We start from the raw sequence: 11,013 nt of genomic DNA, 5'->3' as shown, positions 1-11,013 counted from the left end.
GTGGTTTTATATAATCAAGAAAAACTATCTTTTTTCTTCTAAAATTCTCTCTATTTTAATATATGGAGTTTTACACTATTAAAGATTTAATTTTTCACTACAAAAAAGGGTTAAATTTGCGGGGATTATTCTGCTCGATTGGCAGTTTGGAACCCCCACAAAAAATTTTGTGGCAGTTTTAAGAACCACTGCAGTTAGCATCGCTACAAGCAATATTGTGGCAGTTTTTAGCAAACGTCGCAATTGTGAAAGAAACCGCTGCAAAATTAATTCCAATATTGTGGCGGTTTTTTAAAGCCAATTGCTGACGGTTTAAAACCCCCCAAATATGATTCCTATTTTTTCAAAATATAATTAGTGAAGATTTATAAATCACTCAATATAATTCTTCATATTCAAAATAGCATCATTTGTGAGGGTCTGTAAACGCTGTAATCCAAGTTATTGCACAGTGTAATTTTTTTTTTTAGTAATATACTTTTTAATTGTATGATTTAATTAGAGCTATGTTATAATCATGTGCCGATAACTTATAAGATGTACACTGAATCGCATTAAAAATATCAATAACATTAAAAGTCACAAATTCATGTAACACATCCCAAACTACAGTTAACTTAAATTCAAATACCATTCCTAGCTCAAACTACAGTTTACAAAAATTCAAATATCACATTCCAAGTTAAATTTTAACTAACTGTTTGTAAAACAGTAGAGTAATATAAATCCACAAAAAATGATTCCATAATTTAAACATAAAAACTAAGTACTTTATAGATGATTTGCGTCATTGTCACTCGCTGCTCCGCTTGTATCCACTGGTGAAGTAGGCTCACACTTGGAATCATTCGACTGAAATAAAGAAAAAAAATATTTGATGAAAAATCGATTAATAATCAACTACATAGATGTACACTTACTTAGTACCTGTGGTTGAGGAGCAAACAAGCCAGCAAATTCATCAAAAACACTTCTTTTCTTTGATATCATGTAAGTCTTCAAAGCGTTCAAAGCTCCTTCTAATTGATATTTTAAACGAGAGACCTTTTGATGTAAATAGGTATCAGTTGAGGATGACGCACCAACGTTAGATGAGGAACCATTCAGATTACTAAGTCGTTTTTTGGTATTTCTGAATGTGTTTGAAGGAACTGCTCCCATACCTAAACATCGCACCCTTCCCGAGTGCTCTTCCCCAAACAACTTGCCAATAATATCACTAGGGGAAGCTTCCGATTCATTGTATTGAGTCACATATGACTCAATTTGTTCCTACCACAGATAAATAATTAATTAGTAAATTAAAAATAACATTTGGATTGGATACCCTCTAGTAACTCTCAATACGGATCTAAATAATAAATTTTGATTATAATAACACAAGACCAAACAAATAAGAAATTGACTTCAACACCATGATTATAACTCTATAGATTAATCTGTGGATCTAAGAGAAAGTAGCAGATACAAGTGCCAGCAAATCTCAACAAAGTCAGAATTGTATGTGAAAGCGATCACCAAATCATTTTGTAGACTTTAACTCAAGCTGTCAGACATACACATGCATAATTCAATGGATACTATTAGCAATATCTATTCATACTGCAACAATTCTTTAATACAACACTTGAAACAGATTATTTCTCATTATTGAAAGATTACACACAAATGCATAATTCGACTTACTTAGTAAAGTACTTACTTGAAACAGATTACACACAGATACACAATTGACTTACTTGAAACAGATTACACACAGATGCATAATTCAAGTCTCTCTAGTACCACCTCCTACCTAGATAAACTCGACTTACTTCCCTTTATTGAAAGATTTTTCCTAATTATTCAAATTAAGTTGTCAAGAATTATTATTATTATTATTATTGATAAATACTGTCAGGTATTATTTAAAACACTGAATTGAAATCTTTTTATCTACTCCTCTGTTTTTCCTTCTTTTGAAGACTCAAACAAAGTATTAAAGCTACTTTATGTTTTATTAGCACTGATATGCTACCTTATTATCTAATCACTCTTCCTTTTTTTCATTTTAAGCATTTCTTTAAACACTTCTCATAACTCTAATATGAAATCTAGTCAAACTTCTCATAATTCTAATATGAAATCTATTCAAAATTTGTTCTCATAATAGGAGTTTGATATTAGTATCACTCTATAACATGCATAGTAGTTTGTTATTCAAAACCCAACTATTCAGCCTAAAATGAAATTTCAAAAATCCACATCCATTTCACGGACAAAATAACACAGACAAAGTTAAACTTACCCCTAAAATTCTTGCCTCTTCGTTTACAAATGATCCACCTGTCCTTTTATGAGTTTCGAGATATATTTATCCCCGACTAGGTTTTACTCTTATTGCCAAAAATTAAAGAAAAAGAGTATTAAACAAATTATAGTAAGACATTTAAATTAGAGAAAAAGTAAATATTTGTAAGTTGATATGCATACTATCTCATGTCGTCTTCTTGCCAATGATTTTAAACCACCAGTGTGTGGAATCTTTTGCTTGCTTTGAATTTCTTTATTTCTCTTGCAAAGCGCCTATCGAAAAAAAATAATTACAACTTAGAAAGTTAATCTAATATTTAATTAAAATAATAGTAAAATTTAGTAAAAAAATCAGAATCGTACAACTGTTAAGGGTCTTTTACGATAAGCAACATACTAGCCCACTGATCTTTGTTTATACCCTTTGGCACATTACTTATCAATTCATTGGTACTTTTGGCTGGATCATCAAATTCGTCATACGTCCTTAGTCTATATGTTGTCCACTTCTTTCCAATGTTGGAAGTACAAAATCTATATGCAATGGCTTCAGTAGTCCTAAAAAACTCGAGACTTCAAAGAGTAAAACAAAGTTAGTTTCTATACATGTATAGAAGTATGGCAGCAAAGAATAAATATATTCATAACAAAATTAGAACCTTAAAATTGTCATAAAGTAGTCTTCTTTATACTTTTTAGGAACACCTACTTGCCCTGACCACTTTTCAAAACTAATAGGGAATAAATTGCAATCAGTTGCCAACGTTCCACAATATTCTGCAAGCAACCGTTGCGCTACTCCAATTGCTGCACCATATTCATCGAAGTCCACAATTATATGTTCCCCTAAAGGTAGGTAGTTGACATCGTTTACCTTTAGCTTATTACTCTTGATTTTCTTTTCTGAGTCTGTTATAAAAAAATAAGTTACTCATTTATAAGAGAAAAATAATTAAAAAGCTCATAATCAAGTTAAGTATATAAGCCGTATACCAATTGTTTGTACTCTCCAATGTGGTACAAATTCACATGTTGCGCTTGAATTCGTTGGTTGAGTTGGGGCTTGTACTTATTGAACTTCATCAACTCGTGAGAAATTTGGTGCATCATGTGGTGGAGGTACTGATGTTAAAGGCCTAATAGAAGGTTGAGATGGGCTTATTGGTGATGAAGAATGTCCATTAGTATCATGTGATGCAGGAGCTGATTTTAATGGATTTTTAAAACATTTAATCTTTGGCATGGCTACACAGTCATAAGAAAATAACTTGTTTTCTTAGTTGATAGCATCCAAAGACTATTTAGAGAAAAAACAAGCAATTTGAATCATTAATCGTAATAGTTTATTCGAACAAAAATAGGTACAACAATAGTTAACAAAAATTACAACACAAATAGGTACTATAATATCTCAATCTGAAAATAAATACAACAACATCAACAACAACATATCCAGTTTATTCCCACATAGTGGGGTCTGGGGAGGGTAGGTGTGCGCAGACCATACCACTACCTCATGTGAAGTAGAGAGGTTGTTTCTGATAGACCCCCGGCTTCAAGCAAGACAAAAATAAGATAATACTACAACTATAAGATAAAAATAAAAACTATCTAACCGAATAAAAGCTATAGGAAACCAATGAAATTTAGCTATCATTCCTTAGAAAAACCAAAGGAATGAAAGGTAAATTTAGCTAGAGTCTCATTTGATACTTGACTAGTATATGTACTATGCCAAAAGTGCATTTCTTGCAATCTACAGTTTTTTAATATCATACACATACTTTGAGTACGTGAGCTGAGGTTGGTGAATTGTGGCAGCCAAAGAAAATAATGGAAGCAACCTATAACTATTATTAAGGAACAGAGACTTAAAACCAACTTTTTAATCATTTTCTTCCATTATGACAATTTTAGATTACTGATATCTAGATGAAATCTTCGTGAACTTGTGATGAAGTCTTCATATATTATCAAGAGTCCACACAGTGCATCTGAAGGGGACTTAGTCTCTTTGTTGTTACACTGGCCTCCAAACATTTTAAAAGACACGACTTGCTTTTACTTTTTTAATACAAACCACAACTTTCCAATAATGTTGGCACCAAATCATACAACGAGAGTGATAGAACATAAATCAATTTTGAGAGTTGACTCTTCCTAAAAGAGGGGGCTTAAGGATAACTTTTGAAGAATTTCAACTGACTTTTCTTCTAAAGCTCCAAATGACATGGGAAAATCAAGTACAACTTTGAAGCAAATTTTAGTCTTAATCAAATCCAACAATTAGATACCAAATTAGTCTAAACAAATGCAACGCAAGCTTAGGAAAATGTGGAGAATAGCTATCAGGTTTGACATAGACTGAGAAATACTGGATGGAAAACTTAAACACTCCAGTTCACTTCAAATAAAATAGAATAAACTAGAGGTACAGGGCTAATCATATACGGGAAGTCTTCATGTATACGTATAAAAACAACTAACTCGATTTTGATAGTATAAGGTGATTAACTAAAACATAGTATTTTTACCCATATTCATAAAGTCCGTGACTAACATGATTAATATAAGCGCATAGCAGCAGTTTTTACTTCGGAATTAACTCTAGGCAAGGACGTATTTTGTATAGATAATGGAACCATGCTAAACAGAAAAAAAGATATTACTTGAGAAGATATAAATCGGCCATTAGACTTTTAAAAAAAAGTGAACCTAAGCTAAAGAGAATCGACTTCGCTATCGGGTTTCGAACCATGATTAAACGCCCAAGATAGACTCATGATCACTCATTCAACTATATCATGGGTACAAATAATATTACTTAAGCATAACAAAACAAAGGGAGATGGTAGTGTTCGCAAGCATTGTACCAAATGAAAGACAAAATTTTGAATTACAAAACTGCTAAATCACATAATTCCTTCAACACCATACTCCTACAATAACAACTACCTGAACATTTATTTTGAAAACGTATTCAACCATTCAATAGAAATAAACAACCAAACAAAAAACTTCACTCGATTCTACATCTTGAAACCTGCAATCTTCACCTTTGACACATAAATAAAAAAGAAAAAGGACATGAAATTCTCACCTTTTTTGGAGCAATGAACTTAGGATGACGAGCTTTCAGTCGAACAAAATTCTACCCCATCGAGCTGATTCTAACCAATAGACTTTGAACGAGAACATTGAATTCCAATATTTCTACAACAAAGGCTCACCTACAAAGATTCATCACGATGGTTAGTTATAGCAGATTGTAAATATTTTCTCATAAAAATAAAGTCAACCTATGATTTCTTGAACCCCATTGGGACCTAATTCGAAGCCCTAATCCAATAATGGAGAGAAATTCATACACCAAAGGAGCTTACAATTTCATGATATTGAGTTGAGGAAAGATTGCCTCTTAGCCACAGCGAACTGAGAAAACCTAGAAATTGAAACCAGAAGAGGTAGAAATACTAGAATGAAAAAAAGAAAAGGAGAATTTGCTGCATTCTTGTTTGGTGCCAAAGATTAAAAAATAAGGAAATGAGATATTCTAAATTGGGGCTTTAAAAACCCTCGCAGTATAACCAAAAAATGCCACAAAATAAATTAAATGGCAGGGGTTTTACAAACCGCCACAACTCAATACTATTTGTGGGGATTTCAAGCACCCTTACAATATAACCCCCGCAAAAGTACTCTTTTTTGTAGTGAATTTCTTCAAGGCATTTAATTAAATGTAAGACAGCATTAAAATACTTTTTATATTCTAAAAATGAGTAAAATTCTTAAGAGCTAGGTATGTCTAAATTAAAAATAGGGGAAAGGACACTCACTGGCCATTTTGAAAATAAATGACCAGCATTTGGTAAGTTTTCCGCTTTGTGGCCAGTCGGCCAAAATAATACCTCGTAATAGCTATTGGGCTATTTTGGCCTTTTCCTGCATATACAGTTTTTATAGCAAATTGATACAACACTTATACCATATTAATACACATTTATGATTGAATTCATGTGGTGTACTGACAGGTTTGGCTCCACTAAGTCCTATTTCTGTAATAAGTTGAAGAGCATATTTTCTTTAATTGAGTAAAATCCCATCTTTGGATTGTATAACTTCAAGTCCCAAGAAATACCTTAACTGTTCCAAATCTTTTATCTTGAAGTATTGATGTAGGATGGACTTAGTCTCTTGAATCATTTGATGACTGGAACCAGTGATAAGAAGATCATCAACATATACAAGAATCTCAACCAGATCTCCTCCTTACTTCTTGGTAAAAAGAGAATGATCATGTGAGCTCTGACTAAAACCTTAAAGCCACAAGGCATCAGTGAACTTGATGTTCCACTGTCTAGATGCTTCTTTTAACCCATAAAGGGATTTTTTTTAATTTGCATACCTTATTATCATGTTTCTTGTGAAAACCAAGAGGTAGGTCCATGTAAATATCTTTATGCAGATCACCTTATAATAAAGCATTATTGACATTCATCTAATACAATTCCCAACTAGAAAATGCAACTAAGTTGAGCACTGTCCTCACTGTGACCATTTTAGCCACTGGTGAGAAAGTTTCTTGATAATTTATTCCTTCTCTCTGAGTATAACCTTTAGCCATAAGCCTGGCTTTAAACCTATCCACCTTTCCATTTGATTTATATTTTATTTTGTACTCCCACTTAGAACTAATAGATTTTGCACCTTTAGGAAAATCTACAATAGTCCATGTGTGATTATCTCCTAGAGCCTATATTTCTTCTTGCATAGCCAAAATCTATTTCTCATCTTATACTGCATTTTTGAATGATTAAGGCTCCAACAAGGCAGAAAAAGCAGCAAGATACGCTTAATATCTAGTCGATAAGTGATCATACCTTATATGGTTTGTAGTAAAATGAGGACTTGGCTTAGCAGGCACCACGTAATCTTTGATCCAAATTGGAGGTTTGGTAGCTCTGGAAATTTTTCTTGCCGCTGGAATAACTGTACATGGTATAATAGGAATGGGAATAACTTCATGTTCCACTTCTGGCACGGTTGTAACAGGTTGAGTTGTGGATGTATTATGTTCTGGAGGCATTGCATCAATATTAACATAAGAAGACACATTGTCTGTTGAGGCATCTGAGATGATCTCACCAACTGTATGATATGGTGCTGAACCACTATGATCAACATCAAAGATTCCTGCATCACACACAAAAGGTGAATTAGAGGTACAAGGGACTCATCATCAGTAAAAGACTTTCTTTTGAAAGGAAATATGTGTTTTTTGAATACCATATCCCTACTAATGAAGATATTCCTAGCATGTAAATCATAAAGTTTGTATCCTTTCTGAGTAGAAGAGTATCCAATCAATATTGATTCCTTGGCTCTTGCATCAAACTTATCCCCTTTTGGTAGGAAACTTGCAAAACACAAACAACCAAACACTTTCAAATATGTTATAGTGGGCAGTTCTCCAAATAACTTCTCTTAAGGAGATTTCCCATGTAACAAGGGTGTGGGCAACCTATTTATCAAATAGGCTGCTATCAAAACACAATCACCCCAAAATCTATTTGGTATTTGTGACTGTAGTTTCAAAGCTTTTGCCACTTCTAACAAGTGCCTGTGTTTTTTTCAACCACACCATTTTGTTGTGGTGTATATGGACAACTGCTCTGATGTATGATCCCATGACGTAACAATAAATCTTTCTTATAAGCATTAAAGAATCCAGTCCAATTGTTAGTTCTCAAAATTTTTATTCTAACACCAAACTGATTACATACCATAGAGATGAAATGCTTAATAACAATACCGATATTTTTCTTATAATGTAACAACATTACCCAAGTAAATCTACCGTAATCATCTACTATGGTTAGAAAATAATGTTTTCCATCATAGGTGGGGTGTTTATGAGGTCCCCAAATATCTAAGTGAATCAACTAAAACATGTGTACAGATTTAGAACTACTAACTTGAAATCTTTGTCTATATTGCTTGGCTAAAGGACATATCATGCAATCTTAATGTAATACCCCGCATTATTCTTAGCTCAGTTTAGCTACTAGTTACATGTATAAGAGGCTTAAATCCTAAAAATTTCACTAAGTGTTGGAGACTTGGTCATTTTAAAGCCTCTTAACTTTGAGAATTTTTGAATTGGTCTTTCCAATCCCGAGATATTGGTTTTTGAGTTAATTCATGTTCAGGGGTGTAAGGATCATGTCTTGGAAAGGTTTTAAATTTTTGGATGAGGATTGGGTTACGTTTAGATCACAATTCCAGCAACTCACCACGATAATGCCGCGTTGCGGTGAGCCTTTAAATTATCATTCAATTGCAAATTTAATTGCCTGAGGGGCAATTGTGTATTTTCTCCTTAATCCAAGTCTTCATATTATGACTTATATCACCAGTTAGGGCATTATTTGCCCTTCTTCTTCTTCTTCTTCTTTAATTCTCCTTTTAAATAAACACTATTCATCTCCCAAATTCATCAATTTCATTACTTTCTCTCAAAGAAAACCAAGAATTCAAGCTCCCAAATTCAAGAACCTTCAAGAAGACATCAAGATTGGCGTTTCTATTCCAAGATTAAGGGTTTAAGGTATGTGTGATATTCATTCATGGGCCCTTTTCATCCATGGAGTCCAAAGATCCCTTTTTATTTTTTTTATTTTTAAATTATGAGTTTTACATGATTAAGTTGAATTATGTCCATGAATATCATGCTAATTTGATTTCAAGCTATAATTTTAAATGTTTCCAGGCAACAGCTCACCGCGATTAGACTGCGTCGCGGTAAGTATTACGATGAAGGAGTCACCACATTACGGTGAAGGGAAAATCAGTAATGTTCAATTTTTAGTGACTCACCATGATTGTACCGCATCACGGTGAGTATAGCGATGAAGGAATCACTACCTCGCGGTGAAGCCTTAATCGACATTCCAGTTCTGGATTTTAAATGCAGTAGGGTAGTTTTATTTTTTCCCCCTCACTGTAACACAGGATTTAGGTCCCAAAATAGCATCTTTGAATCATAATTCATAGTTTACCCAAAATTAAAAGCAATTTCTCTCAAGAATAAACCCTAGCCCCTTCAACATTCAAGTTTAATTCTTAAGAAATCCACCAAGAACCTTCACGAATTCTTCAATTAAGATATGTTCGATGTTGATTCGTGGACCCTTTTAATCGATGGAGTTCAAGAATCCAATTTCAAGTTCAATTTTGATATTAATACGTATTTATGAATCTTATCCATGAACTTCCATGAATTTTGACTTTATGCCATGTTTACATGTGTTTTTCGTTGAAGTTAGTTCTTGACATGTTGAAGAATGAAAAATTCCATGTTGAAATTCCTAACCCATGATTTTAGTGAAAAAGTTATGTTACTATCCTATGTATTAAACTAATTTCATGGTTTAACTCACGACCCCCATGTGTTTGATGAAATGCCTCATAGATGGATTTTGAACAATGACTATTTATGAAGTTCTCCAAGTTGTATTATGGTTTCAAATGCTTTCCTATGATCTTATTGAAATTAGTATCAAGTCCTAGGGGTTATGAATACCCCAACACTTAGTTGTTTACTTAGTTTAAATACTTTCAGAAGGGTTCAAAATATATTAGTGTATTATCAGTTCAGTCAGTGCATCATGTTTGTCCGCTCAGTTCAGTCCAGTAATTAGGGGGCTCACCTTCCAGTTGAGGGTGTGACCTTTAGTAGCAGTGCCTACATTTTAGAACTATGTAGCGAATGTATGTTGAGAAGTTAACCTGCCAGTTGAGGGTTGACACATATCTCATTACGGCCCTTCCAGTTGAGGTGACCCTTAGTCTTTTGGCACAACACTTTAGTGGATCCACATAGCCAGTGTTAGTACACTTGGTACGGTACTAACACCCTTCCAATTAGGATTACAGGTTGGACCCCAATTTACCTTATTGGAGCATATCGGTTAGATAATATCTCCTATAGTTTCAGTCTAGTGTTCAATTTTCAGACATGATTGACTATGACATACAGTTATTAGTTGTTCAGCATCAGTATTTCAGTATTTAAGTTTACAGACTATTTCAGTATTATGTCATATGCTTGGTCATGCATTCTCATATTTTACAATATTTCTTGCATACTATACATCAGTTATCACATGCTACGTGTTCATCTAGTATCATTCATGCATATGAACCATGCACGTCCACCTAATCTTATTTAGCATACCAGTAAATTCAAAATACTTACAACATACTCATTTTTTTCTCTATGATGTCTCATATCATAAGTTCGATGCTCAGGTTCCTAACCGCACCTAAATCTCCCCAGTGCATCCGCAGTAGTAGCAGTGATGAGTCCTTATGTTCCGAGGACCATTTGTGTTTATTTCAGTTCAGTTCAGTAGTCAGTCAAAGTTAGTTGGGGACTTGTCCCATCAACTCCACAGTTAGTCGGTTAGAGGCTTTCGGATACTTTCCATCAGTTATTCAGTTATCAGTTGTTATTGATAGTCTTACAGTATTATTTTTAGACGGATGTTTTTAGTATTTCGATTTAGTATTGTTTTCGTATTTCAAACCTTATGGCATTTTTGGTTAAACTTCACACATGTTCTCTATTATTTTATTTAGTGCTTACAATATGTACCAACATGGGTTAGCTTGTCGTCCCTTGGGGATGTAGGCACCGTGTGGCGTCCAGGGCGTACTCTC

General features: G+C 33.6%; 1 long non-coding RNA gene across 2 annotated transcripts; it reads right to left on the bottom strand.

Moving 5' to 3' along the window:
* Positions 1–545: 545 nt before the first annotated feature.
* On the bottom strand, positions 546–5,791 carry LOC107872970. Of its 2 annotated transcripts, XR_007057268.1 has the most exons (8): positions 5,676–5,791; positions 3,286–5,522; positions 2,952–3,201; positions 2,656–2,865; positions 2,473–2,565; positions 2,288–2,375; positions 928–1,272; positions 546–852 (listed from the first exon to the last, which is right to left on the bottom strand). It is a non-coding gene; the product is annotated as an uncharacterized LOC107872970 (long non-coding RNA). The 2 variants fall into 2 exon arrangements; XR_007057269.1 differs by lacking the exon at positions 2,288–2,375.
* Positions 5,792–11,013: the final 5,222 nt, after the last annotated feature.

The sequence above is a fragment of the Capsicum annuum genome, chromosome 6 (assembly GCF_002878395.1).
Source record: "Capsicum annuum cultivar UCD-10X-F1 chromosome 6, UCD10Xv1.1, whole genome shotgun sequence".
In the NCBI taxonomy this organism is placed as follows: Eukaryota; Viridiplantae; Streptophyta; class Magnoliopsida; order Solanales; family Solanaceae; genus Capsicum; species Capsicum annuum.
The sequence above is the reverse complement of the archived record's forward strand: the minus strand, read 5'-3'. Positions and strand labels throughout refer to the sequence as shown.